The 23,179-nt window shown below is 42.3% G+C and overlaps 1 protein-coding gene across 12 annotated transcripts in view; it reads left to right on the top strand.

Annotated features, from left to right (window-relative positions):
- Nucleotides 1-270: 270 nt before the first annotated feature.
- The window catches only part of DISP1 (dispatched RND transporter family member 1), a 179,284-nt gene continuing 156,375 nt past the window's right edge, over nt 271-23,179 (top strand). For 11 of the 12 annotated variants that reach the window (XM_036109012.2, XM_078077818.1, XM_036109018.2 and 8 more), the window contains exon 1: nt 468-604. The gene's annotated coding sequence lies outside the window, so the exon portion shown is untranslated. Of the gene's footprint in view, nt 313-467; nt 605-23,179 lie in introns of those variants that run through there. The other variant, XM_078077816.1, reaches the window with a different exon arrangement.

Genomic DNA, 23,179 nt, shown 5'->3' on the forward strand with positions numbered 1-23,179 from the left:
CTGCGCCCCAGCTCCCGATGCGCGCCCCCCCACCCTGGGCCCTCGAGGCAGCCCCCCGGCCCCCGGCTCCCAATAAGCCCCCAGCTCCCCGGTGCAGCACCCCCGACTCCCCCACGCGGCCGGGCTGTGTCCGGCGCCAGTCTCCCCGGCATGCACTCTTGCCTCGTCCCGCCTTCAGCTCGCAGCCGTCGCGGGCGCCCGTCACCCCCCGCCCCCGGCGCCGCGCCCCCTCCGCAGCACCGCCCCGCGCCCGTTCACGGCCAGCGCTGTGCCCAGCCCGCGGACGTGTGTGTGACCTCCCGCCAGGCTCAGGTGCTCCGTCCGGCCCGCAGCGCCCGCCGGCTGAGCCGGCCGCCGCCAGAGCGGGCAACACCCGGGGAGGGGAGGCCGCGTGAGCCTTCCCGCAGCTCTCCGCCCGCGCCCCGCACCCACCCCGCAGGCTGGGGCGGGACTTCCGGTCCCGCTCGCGGACGCCTTCCGGCGCGAAGCGGAAGCCGGCTCCGGGTCCACATCGGGGCCGGCGGGTCCCGGGCGGCCGTCTCCTCATTGGACGCGCCCGTCTCCTCAGTGGACGCGTCTCGGCGCCGCGGGACGGGGAGACAGGGTAGGGACGCGGCGGGCGGGCACCCCGCGCGGGCGGAGGGCGAGCCGGGGCCCCGGGCTTGAGGGAGGCGAGCACGGTCGGGGGCGGTGGGCGCGGGTAGCCCCGAGGGCAGCCGTGAGGGGGGAAGCCGGGGCGGGGGGCGCGGGCGACCCCGGGCAGGGGATGCGTCCCAGAGGGCGGGGGCCTGGACGAGGCGGGCCGCGGGGCGGCCCAGGGGGCTGGCGGGGAGGGTCAGCCGTCGTCTGGGGGTCGCGGGCGAGAAGGGTGCGGGCGCAGCGGGTCGGGAAGGTGGCCGGCCGCCCGCTGCTGGACGCCGAGCTCGTGGGACCCCCCCCGCCAGGTGGTGCTGGCTCCTCGGGGCGTGTGTGTGCTCACCCCGTGCGGGTCTCCGGAGGAGAGCTCGCATTCCCGGGGAAGCGTGGACTCTCCCCTGCCCGTGGCCACTCGTGCCGCTCTCTTTGTCAGACCCGTCAGGTCATGTATGATTTGTAGTCGCCTGCCCCCGCGGTGGGGCTGGGACCCCCACCCCCCGACTGCGCCGTGCAGGCGCCCCCGAGACCCGCGGTCGTGCTCGGTGCTCTTCCCCGAGCGGGTAGCAGTCCGGGTTGTCTTTCCGCCTCCGTCGTGCAGTGAGCTCCTGAATGCCTTCACAGCTGCAGGGGGACTCAGCAGGGTTCTGCTTAACAGACAGCGTTTCTACTATTGCTTCAGTTCTCGGCTGAACTGGAAAAGCGCAACTGTACAGAAGCCTGCAGACAGTTTCGACCGATTTCTAAAAATTTACTTAGGCTTTATTTCTGCTACGTTGCCATTGACAGCGTGTTAAGAAATATTAATGACCCAAGATCTGTTGTTATATACACATTAAACACGTTCAGTTTTCTTTAGTGTCCAGTGAAGTGTGTGGGCTTGTTATAACATTACCGGAGGTGATCATTATTAATTTCAGTTTTTGTCTGCGTTGTATGTAAGTTTTATTGGCTGCAATTAATATGTGCTTCCCAATCTACATCGTGTAGTGTTTCCCGTAAGTGTAATTACGGAGACTCCGGGCTGTGAGCAGCGGGTGCACAAACTGGGCAAGGTAGCTAGGGACAGCCATCACGTTGTGGTTGGTGGAGGGTGATATCTGATGAGCGCTTGCTTGTTGCAGGTGTTTGCTATTTCAAGTGTTAAACGTTTGTATTTTTCAAATTACTGTATTGGTACAGGTAATTTTTGGATCTGATTTGGTGGTCTGACTTGCACTAATTAAATAAACTAGAATGTTTTGTATTTATTGCTGCCTTAGTGTCTTGCTAGCTTATAAATTCCTCCCACAACCCCAGTTTTATGGAGGTATAATTGACAAATAAAAGTTGTATCTATTTAAGATGTACAGTGAGATAGATATATATACATATTGTGAAATGATTGCCACAGTCAAGCTGATGGCAGATCATCACCACACATACTTAACCATCTTTGTGTGTGTGTGTGTGTGTGTGTGTGTGTGTGTGTGGTGAGAACAGTTAGGATCTACTCTCTTCCAGATTTCAAATTCCAGTATTGGTAACATGTATAAACTCTTGATGGACTTGAAAGTCTGTGCTTGAGTTACATAGTTATGATTTCCTTATATTTAGGGACACAGTTGGAAAGCAGTGCTGAGGAATAAACAATGCTTTAACATGTAATTGAGCATATTCAATAATTTCTCAAATTAGAAAATGAAAAGATGACACTGATCTTTATAGTTATTGAATTACCTGCTGTGTACATTTCTGTATATGTATCTCTTAATTTAATCTCATTTCCTTAAATTAGACAATTTTTTTTTTCTGATAAGGCTTGTCCTGAATTTTCCATAAAATCTTGGTTTAAAAAATGTATTCTTTCCCTTTTCCCTTGGCTTTTGGGAGATAAAGCACTTGAGAAAGTATGCAGGTCTTTAGCCTTTAGTTTGGGTAGAGGAAGTGCTTGTTTTTGAAACACAAGAGCTCGCCTTCTGTGGCAAGTTTCTAGTTATATGTCTGAATGATATATTTGAAATTTGATTGCTCTGTGTTCTGGATAATCTTTGAAATTTTTGTTCTTTGTCCTAATTGAGTACATTTTTAAGCTTTTATAGATAAATCCTACGTGTTATTCTGTAGGATTTAGATACATTTTACAGTTTAACCAATAGTGGAAATTTTTTATGAGGGTGCAGCAAATTACTAGTTATTCTTATGGATTTATTATTTCTTTTTGTTTCTGCTATGGCAAACTATGTATCTGTGCTTTGGGAGAACTACTAAAACAGTGATAAGCCCAAACTCTGTTTTTGTATACACCTATGTACACAGTCTCTTTTCCATCATCACCTGTTTGTAATATATGAAGTAGTTTGCTATATGAGTTTTTTGGTTCTGTGCTCTCTGATTGTCAATTTTATAATTACATAGTCCAGTCTCAGTTATCTGTACCCCCTAGTTAGAAAGCCATTCCCTGCCATTTGATGGAATCAGGAGAATTTGTTACTGCTGAGGAATACTGCTTCTGGACAAGGAGATTCCAAGGAGAGTGTTGGTTTTCTGCTGACTTACTACCCAGCTGCCTTGTCTGTAATGTAAGGTTGGGTGAGGCATAGTCAACCCCTTCTTTTAGTAGGACTTCTGTCCTTTTTCTTCTGCTGAGTTAGACCTTTTCTCTCAGTGACTAAGGTGACCTGGCCTCGGTGTGACTCGGGGGATCAGAGCAGCCAGAAGGGCTGCAGTCCTGTTGGTCTAACCTTGTTCATTCTACCGAGTCTGATCCCATAAATCTTGGCAAATTTTCCACCCTCCAGACACTCAGTTATGGCTGTGAACCATTTGTTTACATTATTATTGTTTAAAAAGTAGTTTTAATACTAAATCATAATTGGTTGGATTGTATAAATGGACTCAACTTAGTTTTGCCTAGAGTGAGGCATCACATTAAATTATACACAAACTTTCCTATTAAAGTGATACAGTTGGAGATATTATAGAAAATACACTGATTGCCATTAGTCATTGCTCTTTTACTACTTTTCTTGGTTGGTTTGCTTTAATTTGAGATCCTAATGAAAAGAAAAACTATCACATAAAAGATGTGGGGGAGGCAACCATTACTGTTGACCTGTTAAGAGGTGGTGATGGGAGCTGTCTCTGGTGGTTGGGAGTATCTTAGCCCTGACATTGTTTAGAATTGCCAGTGCTTGGTGATAATAAAATCAGCAGAAAGACTTAGTTGGCTTTATTATTGTTTTAAAGTACCGTACAGACAATGCACTGCTTTATTACCTGCAGGGAGCAGAAAGAGAAATCCCTCCTACTTCTCCCACCTCCATGAGAATGACCTGGCAGAGGCTCTTGAAGTCAAAAGTTTATGTGGTAATTAGGAATCATGGAAAGTCTTGAGGGAAGGGTTGAAATGTGAATAAAAAAATAAATATTGAGGTTTATTTTAGCTTTGGGTTTTATTTTCAATATCTAGAAGAAAACGTGGAGATTGATGAGAAGACCGGGCAGTATATATGAGCGAACGTGTCTTAATTAAAGTGGCAGAGGAGGTAGGGCAGACCCTAGGAAGTGATGCATTATCAAGTTCTACACTTTACCACAAGAGCTAAGACTATGCAGATAAGGACTATCAGAGTCAACACCTAATATTTTAAACCTAAGTGGTGACTCTTTCACAGTGATTGAATAGAGTTGCAAAAATAAAAATAGTACAAGGAACCACCTGTATACCTTTTATTTGGATTCACCTATTAACATTTTACCCCATTTGCTTTATCACTTAAGAACGAGAACACTTTTTTTTTTTTTGAAATAATCTCTACACCCAATGTGGAGCTCGAACTCATGACCCTGAGATCAGGAGTCACATGGTTTTCTGACCGAGCCAACCAGATGCCCCAAGTAGAATGCTCATGTAAAATATACTTCTGAATGGAACTGCTAACTTTCTTTTTCTTTCCTAACAGTTAATTGATTGGCTCTAACTCAGTGCTAGTGCTAGAAAGTACATTGGTAGACAATCTGATGTGACTCACTGAAGGGTGGTGAATGTTGACCAGTCCACGACCAGTGTGCTTTGATTTCTAGACTTCTGTAGCCTCTTGCAAGGTCTTATCATCCTGACCGGGGTTATAATTCTTATGTCTGTCTGTTGCTTTGTGGCTTATACCTTTTCATTTGATTTCAAAACAACCATGTAAATGTTCTTCCTTAGACCTACCTGATCTTGCTTACATTCACTCAAGTCTGCCTTTTCTTTTTTTCTTTTTTTTTTTTTTTTAGGATTTATTTATTTAATTGAGAGAGAGAGAGCATGCATGGGGGAAGGAGCAGAGGGAGAATCTCCAAGCAGACTTCCCTGCTGAGCAAGGAGCTGCTGCCCACTTGATCTCAGGACCTGAGATTATGACTTGAGGCAAAACCAAGAGGATTTTGGCTCAATCAAACCAAGATGCTCAACCAGCTGAGCCACCTAGGTGCCTCCTCTTAATCTCTAGTCCTTGGTTATTGAAAACAGCTAAACAGCACCCTTTTTAAGGACATTTAACCTATTTTGTAATAAATACCTTGTTAACACCTCAGGTAAGAGTATTTTTTAGGATTTCTACCTAAAAATATTCTTTCTGTGTCTTTAGTCCATTCACAGGGCCTTATGTTGGTTGATCTTTCAAGATCCTAGGTTTTTCATACCCTTTTTATTTATTTATTTTATTTATTTATTTTTAAAAGATTTTATTTATTTGACAGAGAGAGACACAGTGAGAGAGGGAACACAAGCAGGGGGAGTGGGAGAGGGAGAAGCAGGCCTCCCACTGAGCAGGGAGCCTGATGCGGGGCTCAATCCCAGGACCCTGGGATCATGACCTGAGCGGAAGGCAGACGCTTAACAACTGAGCCACCCAGGTCCCCCTTTCATACCCTTCTTAAAGTGCAGAGCTTAGAAGAGTCTGACTAACGTAGAATAATGACCATTTATGTGTAAATTATTTACAGAGTGCTTCTCTTATCTAGTCATTTGGTCCTTAGGGCAGGACAGGTAGTATCCCATGTCAGAGACGGAAACCATGAGCTATATAGAATGGTTCAGTGACTTACCGGATGTCCTCTGGAACGAGGCTGTGTTGTTTCTGGGATGCAGCCCCCCCAGTCTTCTAACCCTAAATCCATATACCCTTGATCCCGATTCACCTGTTCTACTGCATCTCCCTTTTAGATCCTATATCACATATTTTTGAATGTATTTTAAAATCCTTTTGGCGGGGCGCCTGGGTGGCTCAGTTGTTAAGCGCCAGCCTTTGGCTCAGGTCGTGATCCCAGGGTCCTGGGATCGAGCCCTGCATTGGGCTCCCTGCTCAGCAGGAAGCCTGATTTTCCCTCTCCCACTCCCCCTGCTTGTGTTCCCTCTCTCCCTGTGTCTCTCTCTGTCAAATAAATAAATAAAATCTTAAAAAATAAAAAAATAAAAAAAATTCTTTTGGTTTTCTTGTTTCTTCTCCCTTTTCACCAACTGAACTTGGTGTTAGGGGAAGAAAGCGCTGACTCTACTTAATCTTTTCTTCTGCACTTAACATAGTATCACTGCAGGCGTGCTGGGCCCATAGTATCACTGCAGGATTAGAGTGGACAGGTAGTAAAGTCATTTAATCCAGTCTTCTACCTAATTTGGATACTCTCATGACCCTTCCCTTCCCAAAGTTTATGGGAAGGGATTTATTTATGGCCCTTGCAGGAAAACTTAGAGTAACAAGGTGTTCACCTCTTTCTAATCAGCCTTGGTTCATTGTTGGGAGGCTCCAGGTATAAGAGTATTTTTTTACTTATAACAGATCCAAATTACCTATTGTGGTTTTTATCGATTTGTTTTAGTTATATCATCCAGAGCAACATAGAAGATCTATTTTCTCTTTGCAATGTAAAATTTTGTCATATATTTAAGGTTAAGTGTCTCTTCTCAGGTTAAATAATGCCACTACCTAGATCTCTCACCATCCTGATCCTACTATTCTGGGTGCAGTAGGTTGGCAGTATCTTGAAAATATGGCTTCCATAATTGTCCATGCTACTTTAGACATCTGATCAAGGCAGCAAATGGGGGGATCATTACTTCCTGTAAAGTTCTATTACTGCACGTTCAATATTACTGAAGTCCAAAATTACATTAACATTTAAGAAGACACATCTTGCTCTTATATTAAGCATTTGGTAAGTCAAAGCCCCCAAAATTTTCATGGGAAATCTCTTAGTCTGGTCTTTGCACCTGTGCAACTGGTTTTTGAACTGAACTACAGGACTTTACATTTATTCCTGTTAAATTTGATCCTGCCTGGGTCTCAGAGGTGCAGCATTTCAGCCTGTAGTGATCTATTTTGGTCCCAGTTTTCTTACTCACTTATCCTTTTCAGCTTTGTCTTTTACATTTATAATACCTACCTCTTCAAGCTTGCGTGGAGCCAGGGCTGGCTTTGGATTGATGATAGCTACATAGCTCATGCTCCTCGTAGGGCTTACAGGCAGATTGTCTGTGTGTAATTTTATACCAGGTTTTCTGCAGAGAGGTGTGACAAGTGGTGGTTCTCTGGATCAGGTGCCCTTATGCCCTGGGAGACCCAAGAATTACTTAGAGGCCATCCCAAAATTTGTGTTGGGTTTTCAGCTCCCTACCACTCACTTTTACACGCGTGTCTCTGAAGAATGGAGAAAACAAATCATTGGAATTGTGCTTCCAATGGGAGAGAGGCTGGCTTTCTCCCAGCCCTCCAGACAGAAGGCTACCACTTAAACCTCGAGTAGTTGAAACCCTGGTTTAAAGAAAGTATCTGGGACCTGCCATTTCTTATGTTTAAGATTTTGCTTGGAGTTAGCCTTTGAACTATATATGAACTCTTTATCCATACTCTAAAGACTTAAAAACTTACAGAGGGAAATGATAATTAATGTTCTTGGAAACTAAGCTTTGCCAGTGGCCTCAGTCCATTATTGTAACGGAGATATATAATTATGCATATGGATTATATGTAGATCGACATAGATTGTAGAGCTTATTTTCATTTTCAGTCAATGTCAAACCTTTCAGTCCCAAACTAGTAATCTCTTATATAGACACATTTTTTAAGCTTTAGTTCAAATCTTATTTTTTTTTATTTCCATATTTTTAACATTAAAATGGTTTATAGCTAAGTCTAGACTTGAGGAACGTCGATCAGTTGGCGAGATTAATTCTGTATTTACTAGGGGAGTTAGACATGAAACAATTGAGTTTTCGTTGAGTTAGGTACAAAATGGGAGAGGAGTAGTTGGAGCCCTAACCTGAGTTCAGGATATCTGGGTGCCAGAAGTAGCTGTGCCGCTAATGGGCTGTGACTGGTGGGGTGCTTGGCCTCGTAACCGTCCTGTGAAAAGTTAAGGGGTTGATCCCATCAAGGTTCTTGTTTTCCCCAGTGTTACGGGTAAGCCTCTCTCAGCTGCTGCTTCCTAATTCCTATTGTGGGAAGTCTGTTTCCTACGGTAAGAGTGGCTGGATTACATGGCCTGCAGGCCCCTTTTCAGCTCTGGTATTCCAGGGCTGTGCTGTCCAGTACCGGAGTCAGCGGTCACATGCGGCTACTTGAAAAACGCCTTTCTTCAGTCACACTAAACCTCCCAACCAAGGCTTGCGTGCCACACGGGGTCACCATGTCAGCCAGTGTGGATGGCGATATTTCTGCCTGCTCGGTGTTTGGTTGCACACTGTTCGGTCGATGCTGTTCTAGAACCTGCTCTGTGTGAAGTAGGGACAGATCTCAGGAAAATAACAATGTGGAAAGTGACTCACTGAGGATAGAATCTTTGTGTCTGGTGGGCAAGGGCAGCTGCCTCAGGGATGGCTGGGCTCTTTCACGGACACTGTTAATCCCCGCCAGTTCCCTTCACCATCGGGTAGAAGTCATTGCTGAGACACAGACGGTGAGCTGGGGGACTGAGAGGTCCTCAGCACTAGGTTTTCACGGCCCTTTCTCGTATACTCTATCCAACAGAGGACAGGACATATGGAAACCACACCTATATTGTGAGAACTAGTGTTTATCTGTAAAAGAGCCAGTTAAAGTTGCTTTTGAACTCTTGAAATGCATTACCTTTGTTTCCAGGGTGTGAGCAAGATTGGCATCTGTGTTAGGGAAATTTGACCAAAAAGGTATCTTTAGACCAGTGGTTCTTAACCTGTCAGATCCAGCACTCTGTTTTTATAACAAGTATTTTATAATTCCTCCTTTAGGATCCTGAAATGAATTCATAGATATACAAACCTAATGGCAAAGAAATGAACATAATTTCTTACTGTGATATAAAGGAGGAACAAAAATGAAATCACTTAAAAAATATATTTTTAATATGTATGTTCTCTACATGTTCCAAATGGTCAGTGTTTTGCCGCTGTGTCTAGAATCACTGTGAATGAGACAGTCACACATTCAGGCCTGGGCAGCTCAGCTGTACTTACGTACCCTGAATGCTGGTGCTGTCATTGAGGTCATTGTCCAAAATGGTGAGCAACTTGGTCAAATTCACACAACAGTTAGGTATGGCCTTGACTTGGCTTTCAAAGCAGTTGCATTTTGGGAAAATTTAATGATTATTAAAAGTGTGAATAAGATAATTTGTGTTTTTATGTTAAATGGCTCAGATAATTTAAACAGTTTTCTGTCCACATGTGTTTCTGGTGGGATATTCAACACTCAGGCAGGACACAGGATGATCTCGTGGCGCAGAAGTGAGCTGTGCCCAGGGCTGCTGTGTGCCTTGCACTCCTGGCCTCGGTCCACCTGCAGTGGACCTCGGTGCCTTCAGTGCCCCTCAGCCATTCTCGAAACCAGACTTTAACAATGCCCCTTAGGTTTTAAAATTAAACCATATTATGTTTCAGCCTTATAACATCAGAGGAAGCCAGTTTCTTTTCAGAGTGTGTATGGAGAACTCTTTTTAGATTAGGGATAACAAGTATGTGCTAACATCACAATTCTGATTCATTAGTGATGGTTGTCTTGAACATTGTGTTAAAAAACCTTGGTATTAAAGAATATTGTGATTTATTAGTTATATCTGCCATAGGCAGAAGGGGGAATGGCTGCGTGGGACACCTGCCATTTACTCCCATTGCTGATACAGTTCAGTGCATCTTGATCCACTGGGTGCCAACACTTCCACCCCAGGGGATTTGGAAATCTGTGGGAAAGTTTTTGTTTGTCACAGTGATGGGTGTATGTGTGTGTAGTTAGCATTTAGTGTTTGGGAACCAGGGGTGTGAAATGACCCACAGTGCTTTGGACAGTCCTACACAATAGGAAAATACCCCATCCCAAAATCTTGATGTCCCTCATGGGGAAACTCTGTCTAGCTCGGAGAAGAGTCTAATTATGGGAACTCTTCTGAGCAGGACGGTCACTGGGACTTAAACAGAGACCAGATATCTATTTGTCAGGGATGTTATTGGGGTCAGCAAACTACACCCCCCACGCTAACTATGGCCTGTGTTAGTAAATAAAGCTGTGTTGGAATACAGCGACGCTCATCCATTTATGGATTGTCATTGACTGCTTTGGGGCGACAGCAGCAGAGGTATGAGTAGTGGCCATAGAGACTTGATGGCCTGCAAGGCCTAAACACTACTGGCCTCTTTACAGAACAAGTTTCTAGTTATCATGTATCATAATGTTTTTTGAATGGCACCAGTGTGTGAACTGATGTCACTAAGTGTGTGATTCTTACATCCTTAGTAGTTTTGTGTGTGTGTAGTGATTCGGAAATCTTTTTCTCTGTCACTGTAGCACTGAAGATTCACCAATTGATGGATCAACAATAAAAATTAGAGCTGGAGAATTCTCAGCTTGATTTTGCAAATGTCACCAAGTAGGGCAAGGTCTACATCTATTTTGTATGCTTCCTCAGTTTTTGAGATTGGGCTGATGGTTGACTTTCCCCACAGTGATGTTATACTAACTGGTAGTGAGGAAATACTTTCAAAGCCATGACAGAGAAAAAAATGGAATCTTACAATCTTCTGAAATCAGTTTTGGAGCTTAAAAATTCCAGGTAGGGAATATCACTGTTGTTCTTTTCCCTCCTATGTATTTTAGTAAAGAAAAGCACAGTGAGATAGCAGTACTGCTAGTTTGTTGGTTTTGTGCAGGAAGTACTAATTTAAAAAAATACTTTAACATTTAAAAAATAATATTTTAAAAAGGTTACAAGAAACAGACATCTGTTAACCCTTATTCAGAAAAGAAAAAAAAATTGTCTTTCAGTATGTTGGTGTCTTGGGCTCCCCAAGAGACAGAGCCAGGGTGTGTGTGTGTGTGTGTGTGTGTGTGTGTATGTGTGTGTGTGTGTGTGTGTGTGTGTGTGTGTGTGTGTGTGTGTGTTTCAAAAGAGATTTAAGGAATTGGCTCATGAAGTTGTGGGGATTAGCAGGTCAGAATCCGCAGGGCAGGCTGACAGGCTGGAATGTGAGGGAGGCATTGCTGCTGCCAGGCTGAAGGAGAGCTCCTTCTCTGGGAAACCTCAGTTTTTGTTCTTAAGCCGACAACTAATTAGATGAGTCGCACCCATACAATCGAGGGTAATCTCCTTTATTTAAAGTCAGCTTCTTGTAGATATTAACCACATCTACAAAATACCTTCCCTGCAACACCTAGGTTAATTGTTTGATGAATTAACTGGGTCCTGTAACCCAACCAGGTTAACCCATAAGACCAACTATCACAGTATTTAAAACATGTTTGGTATATTAAAATATGGCATAGTGAGTACTGATTAGGATAATGTCTATATTTGAAGACCAGTAGTCTGTAAGGGATTATCTGGGTCTTCATTCATGTGTCAAATACAGAATAGAAAATGAACAATTAAATCAACCTTGTCACCCTTTGAAATGTAGAAGTTCTCTTTTTTGTCGTTTTTATATATTGGATATTAATTTTTAAAATTTAGAGTGCCTTGAATAATTTAAAAATTTGATAACTTTTTTTTGTTTTTTATAAGTTAATGCTGTTGCTAGCCTTTTTGCATAAAAAATTCTTAGAGGTGGGAATTAATTTTGCACTTATTTAGTCAAATTCTCTTCATTTGTGGTTGAGAAACCAGTCCCAGGAAGGTGGAGTGATTTGTCCAGGTAATGCAGTAAATAAAAGAACCATTATTAGAAGCTGGATCTGATTTCCAATCCAGTACCGTTCTGCTATGAGAGTGATTACAGGGAAGTGAAGCTAGTAAAGGGATTTTCTGAAGAGAGGGTGATTTTGAGTCCTTACTTAAGGGATTGAGTATGAATTGATAGTTGAGAGAATGGAGGTGATATTCAGTCCACTCGGTGCCACTGGCGGGAGGGTGGGCAGAGTGAAGTGGGTGTGTCCCGTGGTGTGTTCAGGTGGACAGCATACCCACTTAGGGCCATGGCGACATGGGATACCCCTGGGGCCTGGAGAGATTTCACAAGTAAGTACAGGCTAGCCATCGGGTGATTCCCAGGGGATAGTCCAGAGGACCTCAAGTTGGGAGACTGTGTGGTTTGGAAGAAGTGGCCGAGAGAGCTTTCTTTCGTGAGGAGGTTAGTAGAGAAACAAGGAGCTGTTGGAACCCAAGTGCTCTCTGAGCCCCACAGGGCTGGAGTTTGGAAATCCCCCAAGAGGGAATTGTAAGGATTCCCTGGGGCACAGAGAAAACATCGTAGGATGTAAATGGGTCCTTTAGAAGGTTTCAGGGCTTCAGGCATCATCGAGTTTACTTCCTTACCTGCAAAATAAGTGTATTAATACCCACTGCTCGGAGTAGTTAGAGGGAGTAAAGGAGATGATGTGTGCAATGTGCTCATTAGCATAATGCCTGGCTCGTAGTTCTCAAAAATGATAGCATTTATATACTATATCCTGACAGCTGGCTGAGGGTCTTACCAGAAGCTGTCACTAGAGTGAGATCCTTTTTCTTTCTCCCCTTCTCTTACACTTACTCTAGCTATTTTAGGCCAGCCTACAGCTGTTCACCATGGTTTCTTACTTCAGGTTTAGTATTTCCAGGCATAGACAGTACTTCTTCAGCTCTGTGGTCAACAGGGCTGGTCTTTCTGAATAAGCTGTGCTCTTTTTTGGGGGGGTTGTATTTCAATTGCAGATTTCATCTCATCAGATTGAAACGATGTACTTAACTATGGCATTACTTCCAATTGATTCTATTACTTTTTTTGCACTTTGGACTATTAACTAGGAAGATACAGTTGGAAAGGGGAGTGAAGGTGCAGGATTTTGAAGCTACTTCTCCCTTTCCTCTTCAAAGGGTTATTTCCTTCAGGTTTTGAGTAAAAAACAAAATGAAGTATTTCAGTGGATGCCAGCTCGAAAGAGAACTGATTTAAAAAGACATTTTCTCTGATAATTGCGTCTTAAGATATAAAAGCACTTATGGATGTAGACTCCGCAGTAGTCAAATAACAGATTTTTTCAGTGTATGGGATCAAATTTGAGATGACTAGATGTGAGGCATAGAGTATCTGCTCCAGCTTGATAGTGTGATTATTTCTGAACCAGGCTCGGAGCCGTTTCCCTGATGTTCAGAACAGAGTAACCTGGAGTGTTTAGTGTCATTCTAAGGAGCCTTGCTGGTACTCGAACATCTGTTGAGTAGGGTTCTCTCTGGAACCCTTAGGGCTGGACGAGAGTGTCTCTGCACAGGTTTGTATGCTGGGTTTAAATTTAAATTGAGAAATTTGTGCATTTCTACATTTCCACGCAAAAGGAGTTCAGAAAAGCTTGAAAGAAGCCTTCAGGGCAAAGAAGTAAGTGTGAATGTTTCTTTTGAGTGACCTCTGACTGCTTAAAAAAAAAAAAGATGCAATTAAATGAATATTAATCTTTGAATGATTTCTCTGTAGTTTGATCATAAGGTAGAACAGGTTTGTATTTGCAGACCCTAGCGTTTCACATTACCTGGTATCCTGTTTCATAGTCCTAGAGTTGATAAATATTGGTAATCTGCAGTAGCCTTTGATTTTGAGGGAAATAGGCTGGGCATTATTGCCCCTAAAAAGCCAGAGGAAGGGGGGTCTGTTGACTATTAGCGTTTGTTCTCTGGCCGCCCCTGCACCCTCTCCTGCAGTCTTTCCCTTCCCCTGCCCTGCGGTGTCCTCCATTAGGTAATGGTGCTAAAATCACCCATTTCTCTCTCTTTTGTACCTTAACCTCTCCACCCAGTGAAATCTCCCATTTCCCTCATAACTGATAGCTAATCCATAATTATTTGATTATGTCAATTCAGAGGAAGGTGTGGATGACCGATAGACCTACTCCTAAGGTACATTATTTAAATTGTATGTGTATTTTAAAGTGAAATTCATAAAACCACACAAAAACCTGTCAGTCCAAAGCGTTAGCACATGGTTTAATATATAGAGATTGCTTGTTTACCTGGTCTGTTCAGACTTCCATTTTTTGGACTCCCAGTTTCTAAGAGAACATATTTCTTCCTTAGAGGGGTTAAGAACAGGAGACATGATAATGGGGAGAGACAGGACCTTTCTCAACTTGACAGATTGGTATAGCCGCTTTATGACTTTTTCCTTCTTCAGGTCCTTCCTCTGTAATCTCACTACATTCTTTTTGTTTTCTTGTTTAAATACTCTTCTTAGGAAATATAACTCACTTCTTAATTGCAGGTTCCAATCTTCCGCCTTGCCATAAGTTAAGTGCTCCAAATTTATGGTATCAAGTTACAGGTTCTCTCTCCTGTGAAGCTTATGATTTCACTTTGTCTTTTTAGAACAGTAATAGTAAGTTCTGTTGATATGATGAATTTTTTCCACCAAAGAGTACAAGTCACCACTAAATGTGTTCCTCTTGTTAAAAATGTCTCTGATAACACTGGCTTCTATTTATTGATCAGGCACTGCACTGGGCATTTAATAGACATTATATTCAGCCCTCGCAACAGCCTTATTTAAGGTAGATACTTATATTTCCTTTTTATAGGTGAGGAAACCAAAGTTTAGAGAGTTTAAGTAATTTGTCTAAATTTGTAACACTTATAAACAGTGGAACTAATTCTAAAGTCTGTGTGCTTTTGATTGTATACTGTTTTCCTCTATGTTTTAAAAGAGCCTTAAATTGGGCGCCTACCCTCAGGTACTTTCTAGAGGGTATGAGCAGCATGGTGATTCTAGAATTCTTTTTTTTTTTTTTTTTTTAATTTATTTATTTGACAGAGAGTTAGAGAGCACAAGTAGGCAGAGCGGCAGGCAGAGGGAAAGGGAGAAGCAGGCTCTCTGCTGAGCAGGGAGACCAATGCGGGGCTCGATCTCAGGACCCTGGGATCATGACCTGAGCCGAAGGCAGCCGCCCAACCGACTGAGCCACCCAGGCGCCCCTAGAATTCTTTTTAATATCTACGTACTCACAGTAGTGTTTGTGATTCATCTGTTCCACTTTAAACTTCTATGAAATGCTATCAGGGTCTTTCAAGGCTGGTACCATAATGTAGCTTCGAGCAAGAAGTAGTAAATGCTTACAAAATATTTGCTGCGTGCGTAAAAACAATGACACAAAGAGAGGTGGCAGTTAACTTAGAGGGCTGTTCAGAGAAGAATGCATTTCTTTTAGAATGTGAAGCAGGAACTTTCTCATATTACAGCGGGCTGCAGGGCAGGGCTGGAATCCAAGCTTTGACGAACATTGCCCAAACTCTTTTTTGTTTTTCTGCTTTACAACCACAAGTTATTGCCAGCTGAACAGGATAATGGGAAGTAATGATGAATGCATTTGCATTTGCTGTAAAGAGAATTTTAGACACTTCCGTTCTTTTTAAACCGAGGTAAAAAGGCTGCTTTGAAATGAAGAGTAAATTAGTGGCTACTGAGTAAGTGGTTATTAGATTCCTGCTCTAGGAGTTGGCTCAGTGATATTGATGGTGGTAGCTGCCAGTTCACAGTTAGGTCTCAAATAGTTACTGCCCCGGGGGGTGGTGTAAGAATTCAGTCTTTCTTAAGAGTCTTTTCTTTTCATCCCTGAATTGTAGGTTTTGGATATAGGTGTTACTTTCCCTGGGACTGCTTAGGTTTTCTTAGGCTGTCAAGGTCAAATGCAAATCAGACTTTTAGAATTATCTGCTGTGGGTGCTCGTCCCCATGGAACACAAGAGAACTCAGCTGTTGGTGAATAGCCTCCTGTTCAGCTGCTCAGGCTGTGAGGTGGGCATCTTGAATTGCTGTGGTCACAGAATAGTTGGCAGTTCTTGATTCTTTTTGACTTTATTATGTTTTTTTATGGTTGCCTCTCAAGATCACTGCAGCAGTGTATTATAGAAAAATTTCATTAGTCCCTTAATCCTGTAACCTGATTATTAGTAATCAGATCTCTGGCCTCAAGTGAGCAGATTAGTGGCCACTGTTATGCCTTAATAATTTTTAATGATTTAATTTGTGGCTCTTTGGCATTGGATCTGGTTCTTGTGTTTGCTTAATGCTGTATGATGGGCATTAGGATTATCTACTATCAAGGAGTAACTGAATATAATTTATTTAGCCACTGCTTAAGGTGCTTTTTGACACTTCTGGTAGTGTGGTATTATAAAATAATATTAGAAACAGGATAATAATTCCATGGCTAGCTCACAATTATTGAATATTTACCGAGTGTCGATTATTGTGCTAAGGACTTTTACATCTGTCATATCTAATTTAATCCTTACTGCAGTCCTATTAAGGGCTGTCACGCCAGCCTCTTAGATGGAGACTGAACTATGTGGAAGCTAAATAGCTTGCCTGTGTTATACCGTCATCGGGGCCGGGGTCTGAATCTGGGCATCCTGACCTCAGGGCCACAGCCCTTAACTACTCCACTGGACAGCTAGCCTTCTGTTTTATACATCATCCAGCTCTGTGTAAGCTTTCTACTCCTGGAAGTCCACCAGGCCCTATCAGAGTCTGTGTATACATACAGGATTTTCCATTTCTAGTCAAATAGAACTTTCATCTTTAGTTTTAGTGGTTGCCAGTTGGTTTCTTGCAAAACAGTTTCAGCTTTTAGCATTTTTATTGCAGGTAAGAGGACTGTGTCACCTTGCTGACTATTTGACATATTGCTTTAAAGTTGGTAGCCAAACCTTTGTCCTGGGAGAAACAAAAAGTTAAAGCATTCATACTGTATTTTGGGTTATATTGTAGTTTGGGGGGCAGATTTGTCATTTGAAGTTTATCTTAGGTATGGAAATTAATTTCTGTTCTCTAAAATGTACAGATGGGGAAGGTCTGGAAGCGTCCTGTGTGGAAGAGAAAAAAGCCACTCAGAATATAAAATTGGCCATGGACAGTTTAAAGCAGGGATGGGGTGAGGACACGGATAATCCATATGTGGGTTGTCGAACTAAGGGTTTTTCACATTATTTTGTCCTTAGAGTCAACCTTTATAACACTCTCATTGGGAAACACTTGACATACTAAGCTTTTACTGAACATTCTGATTTTTGGAGCACAGTTTCTAAATTCACAAAATAATCTTTATACAACAAGATATTATTTTATTGTATTTTGGGATTATATGCTTAATTCTGAATTTTGACAAATTTTAATTAACTGAAATGAGTTACACATCTTTGAGGTAACATAATTTTTTTTTAAAGACTTCATTTATTTGAGAGAGAGCATGAGCTGGGGGGGAGGGGCAGAAGGAGAATCAGACTCCCCGCTGAGCTGGGAGCCTGATGCCCGACTCAATCCCAGGACCCTGAGCTGAAGGCAGACACTTAACCGCTTGAGCCACCCAGGTGCCCAAGATCAGTTTCTTCCTGATACAAACTATTTTTATTAGTATTATAGGTTCTGCGACTTGATCTCTTTTTTTTTTTTAAGATTTTATTTATTTGCAAGAGAGCATGCGTGTGCGAGAGAGAGAGAGAGAGAGAGCACGAGCAGGAGGAGCAGCAGAAGCAGAGGGAGAAGTATACTGTCCGCTGAGCGGGGAGCCCAACACGGGACTTGATCCCAGGACCCTGGGATCATGACCTGAGCCAAAGGCAGACGCTTAACTGACTGAGTCACCCAGGCGTCTTGGGACGTCCGGGGACTTGATCTTTTAACCCCAGAAATAACACAGTGTTTAGATTTACCCATATTCATTTATCTTTTTTTTTTCCTTCTGACCATTCTATTGCACATATGGATAGGAAGATGAATTGTTTTTAATTTTTCTCCGCTTTAGGGCCTTCTGTGGGTGGGGCTGTGCTCTGGCTCAGCACTTTGCATAGGCACCCCAGTTTTGCCTCCTGTTGTCCTGTTTCCCATAGCTTCTCCTCTCCCCACTTTAAGTTCTAGCCACTAGGACTGTGCACATGAGCCTAGGACATGCTGGTTTCAGAACTAACTCACCTCTAGATTTGTGCTTTCTTACCATTTCTGCCTTAGAACATTTCTCTTGCTTTATAGCTGGCTCTGCCATACATTCTAAAAATAATTTTAAAATATATAATACAGCATTTTTAGGGGATCTCCAGCCATCGGGTTTACATTGCCAAAGAAGTCCACATTGTTGTGCTTGATTGAAGTGTTTTGCATTGAACCTGGGGGTTGGGGGACGACTTACATACCCATTCTTCCTAACTGGCAAACCTCTTTCATTGAGAGTCCTGAGAAATAACTTGTTTCAGCCAGCTGGGTGCCCCAGAAATAACTTGTTTGAAAGAGAATGATGGGGTTCAGGACATGCTACCCCCAAATATGGCACTTGGGCATGTTGAATATTTTAAGCTGAAGGAATTTGAGAAATTGGCAGGTGTAGGAAGGACTTTCTGGCCTTTCCGTGAAGCAGGTCATAAGACCCACACCTGAGAGGTGCCCTCGCTAAACCCAGAGGAAAGGCTCATCCTTATCTCTGAGGATGGAGTGATGCCAAGAGGAATTTGAATGAATAGTCCTTGCTAAGTTTCCCCATTTTACTACTTCTTTATCTCATCACATTTTTCCATGACTCTGTTCCTCATCATACCTAGTATAAAAACATTTCTTTGGTCTTAATTTCCTTCTGAAGACTCCTCTGTCACATAAAATTTATGTTAAATAAATTAGTATGCTTTTCTCTTGTTACTCTGTCTTCTGTTACAGAGTCCCAGCCAAAATTTAGAAGGGAGAGAGAAAAGATATTTTCCTCCCCTGCAGTTTCTGGTGACTGTGAAGGCATGGCTGGGGCACCCCACTCACTCCAGAGTCTGCGGATGGGATCTTAGGAAAACTGACAAAAGACCAGGAAAGGTAAGACTTCTTGCCACAGTCAGCTCTCCCAGATCGCTGTCTGTAGTGCCCAGTCTACCCTAAAGAGAAGAAGGGAAACATTTGTCTTTGTCCCTTCATTTCCAAATTCAGATTAGCAAGAGAAAAACAGTTGTAAAAATCAGATCTTTGAATTGTGACTGTCGTGAATTTGGTTTTGGGTAACCAATTGATTACAGATCCTCTCCTTCCCGGGGACAGCTGTTCTCCTCCAGCTCCTTTCTGTCTCCTTGTGTCCTGAAAGCCTGGCTTGCCTTTCTCCCTGCAGGGGCATGCAAGTTACTGGACTTGTGTGTGCAGTTGGCCGGCTGCAGGCTGGGGGACCATGGGGTCCCCAGGGATGTGGCACCCCATTTGTGGCTAATGTCCGACCCACTGTTGCCACCTCTCAGGGGTGTTGTCTTAGTCTTTCTTTTGGCTGTCTTTGGGGGTGACTCTGAATCTTGAGAGGCCTGTATCTTCTGCAGCCTCTCTGGGGAAGCCTGGTTGTGTCCTTGTTTGAGCCATAAAACGCTCACTGGTTTTAAGTCATAAAAGGCTCATCAGTTTGGAGTTACTTGAAATAGGTATACCTTTGGTTAAGAAAAAGTGGGGCGGGGGGAGTTCAGTACTGCCAGGAATTTTTGTTGTTGTTCTGTCTGAAACCTGATGAGATATTTTAAAGGACTTTTTTTTTTTTTCTAAGAGAGCACAGGCAGGGAGAGGGAGAGAGAATCGTAAGCAGGCTCCATACTCAGTGCAGAGCTTGATCTCATGATCCTGAGATCATGACCTGAGCCAAAATCGAGTTGGACGCTTAACCAACTGTGCCACCCAGGTGCCCCTGGGAAAAGTTTTTAAATATTTGCAAGGCAACAAATTATTCCCGTTGTCCACTTCATATAGCATAGTACTGGTCATCAGGATTGGAAAATTAAAATCAATAGTATTACCAAAGATGGAGGGGAGATGATAACGCCAGGACAGAGAGAGTATGACGTGATTGATGTATCTTATAGTCTGAATGACTCCAATTTAGTTTGAGAAGATTATAATCTTTGTCCAGGATACAAATATAACCCAAATAAAATTAAAGAATAAGTGACCCTTTCAAAATTTGAAATTATCTTTTGTTCAGTGAAGCTGCTTCTGACAACCGGTATGTGTCTTTTGAGTTACTGCCTACTATTTAACAGAACATGGTGTCCTGCGCTCTCAGAAATCCATAAAAGGGCATCATATAAATTTAGCCTAAAAACAAATACTGAAACCCAGGTCATTATGTCCATAAAGTTTTCTCTAATCTCGTTGTCCTGTGATAATCTCTTCTGAATCACTACAGCACTTATACTCAACAAGTACAGGATATGGGGTCATCAAAGACAGGGATGAGAATTTATGGCTGTTTGTAAATTCTAGCCAGCGTCAGAAATAGCTCTGTACACATCATGGGCATTTGGTATATATTTGTTAAATAAATATAAGAATACCTTTTTTATCCAAAAATAAACTTACTGCCCCCAAAATAATGGCCACATATTTCACATATCTGCCTGATTCATAATTTCACATGTGTATGCATGTATACATATAAACACCAAACTGAGTAATAGTTAAAATGGAGAGGTAGCTCTCATCAGATAATAATGCTGACATTCAATGTTAAAACAACCCAGTTTTTAAGAAAATCATCTGAGAGGCATTTCACATTAGCAAAATCGAAGGCCAGCATATTAAAGGTTCTGTACAACTAATACGTACACACATCCTGCAGAAGAAAAAAAGGACCCATGAACAATTTTTAGAGGAAACCTATGTTGAGAACATTGTAGGTATATAAATCCAAAAGATCCATCAGTTCCATGTGCCACCATAACAACCTTTGCAGGTTTTTCGCACTTAGACACCATTCTTTAGAGATTAGACTCCTTCCCCATTACACCTAAAATAAAAGGACAAAGAGCAGAGGTTACCATTTCACAGATGTTGACTTGTCATCTATAAAAGACAGGTACAAAATGCCATACACACTATTTGATTTTTTTTTTTTTTAATTTTATTTATTTATTTGACAGAGAGAGACACAGCGAGAGAGGGAACACAAGCATGGGGAGTGGGAGAGGGAGAAGCAGGCTTCCCGCGGAGCAGGGAGCCCGATGCAGGGCTCGATCCCAGGACCCTGGGATCATGACCTGAGCCGAAGGCAGACGCTTAACGACTGAGCCACCCAGGCACCCCACACTATTTGATTTTTAAAAACGTAATGTCCTGTTGGCCTTAGCACAAAGCTGGAACCATTTGGAGAAGACAACCAAAAAATACTGTAGAAATCTATGCATGGAGACTCACTTTAAAGAACGTGAAGGGAAGGGGAGGAGAAAAGTTTCCAATATACATACACAAATTGCACAATCGTCATTGCAATGACCTGACCCCTCCTCCCCCAAGAATAAAAAATGAAATCTGCTTGTAAAGAGTCCTTTCAAACAGCTGATTGATTTTCATGGTCAAGTTACATGGTTTGTAAGACTTGAAGGTACTCAAGCCAGTGATAAACACCAAATCACATGACCCACTTGAGGAAAAGGCACGGAAAATCTGTCTAGGGTTTATACTGACTGTGCAAATGAATGGGCTTAGTCGTTACTCAGCATCACCACTTAAAAGCAAGCAACTGTTTCCTTTCAAATACTCATCCTTTCTCTTAGCACAAACTGAAAACCACTGTCAACAACTCTGAATCAATACCGCCTGCTACGGAAATAATAACTTGATAAAATGTTAACCTTAACCCATTAAAAAATATTTGGGTTAAGCATCTTTCCCATTAAAATCGTATTTTAACAATGTTTAGTGAGCAAAGGAAAACACATATCTTATGTAGGTAATCACATTATAAGATTATATGAAAGAAAAAAGAATATAGGAAACACTGCTCTAAAATTATTTTCTACTTCTAGATGCCCTCCTAATACTTATTGCTAAATAAGGAGAATAGATGAAAAATAGAACCTAGACACCATTTTTGATAATGCATGATTTTTTCACTTAAAAACATGAATTAATACAGATATAAGGAAAATTTCTCTTATCTAATTTCTTTTAATAAAAAAATCTGTTCTTGAGCCTAAAATCTGAAGAGAACTGATGAGGTACAGTTATCATCTCTTTGAAGATTACAGAGGCCCTTGAAGAAGGTAAATCCTCAGAACTTTGCAAAATTCCCATACAAATAAGTTTTTTTTTTTTTTAAAGATTTTATTTATTGATTCATTAGAGACAGAGAGAGAGAGGCAGAGGGAGAAGCAGGCTCCCAAGGAGCAGGGAGCCCGATGCGGGACTCGATCCCAGGACCCTGAGATCATGACCTGAGCCGAAGGCAGACACTTAACCATCTGAGCCACCCAGGCGCCCTACCAATAAGTTTTGACATGTTCACGGTAACTTCAGCCTTAATATTATAAATATTCTTAGAGTATTTGCTCCTACCTGAGCTTTACACATGGCAGTCGATGCTCAGATTAAGTAATTCTTGGCTTCTGTTTATCTCAGAATAAGATTCAAGAAAAACAATACTTAATGCTCCATTAAAAGATCTGTTTTCAGACTTTTCTCTTTCTTCCTCAAGGGGCAGTCAATATAAATAAGCCTCCAGAAAGGGGAGTATTCAAAAGCTTTTTTTTTGGAAGTCATCTGGTTCTTTATTATAGGGGAGAAAATACCAATTTCCTTCTACCTTTCTAAGTTCTCTATAATAGATGACAAATTAATGAAAGAAAGCATTCAAATTTATTTAATGCAAATTTTATGTGCTATAGGAGGCTTCAGAAGGAAATGAAGACCAAAGAAATGCTTAAAACCTGATTTTTATCCTAGGTTTCATCAAAAGTAGAGGGACAATGAAAAATAGGATAGGAAAAAAAGGAGTATGAGCTGAGAGTAGTAAACGGAGGAAAACAGAGTCTTCTTGGTGTCCCTGCATCTTTAGAGAGAAGTATGCTCTTTCCCTCCAGATACAGGGAGGGCACTTCTCATTTGAGGATCTTATGCCCTTCTTCAGGGGAAATTCAGCTAGTCCTTCCTGCATGTGCTATTTCTTAAATTCCTTCAATTTATAATATTCGACATGCCAAGGTACCATATTCTGGGGTAGCATGTCCTGAACCCTGTCATTCCCCCATGCGAAACTTTCCCAAGTCTCATGGTCCAAACCCCGAGTTGGTAGACTCTCCCACAACCCATGGAACCAATCTCAGTCCTGGGAAGAGGTCAGTCCTGTCAAACAGTTGTGTCTCATTTCAGGATGTGTTAGTC

The sequence above is a fragment of the Halichoerus grypus genome, chromosome 7 (assembly GCF_964656455.1).
Source record: "Halichoerus grypus chromosome 7, mHalGry1.hap1.1, whole genome shotgun sequence".
In the NCBI taxonomy this organism is placed as follows: domain Eukaryota; kingdom Metazoa; phylum Chordata; class Mammalia; order Carnivora; family Phocidae; genus Halichoerus; species Halichoerus grypus.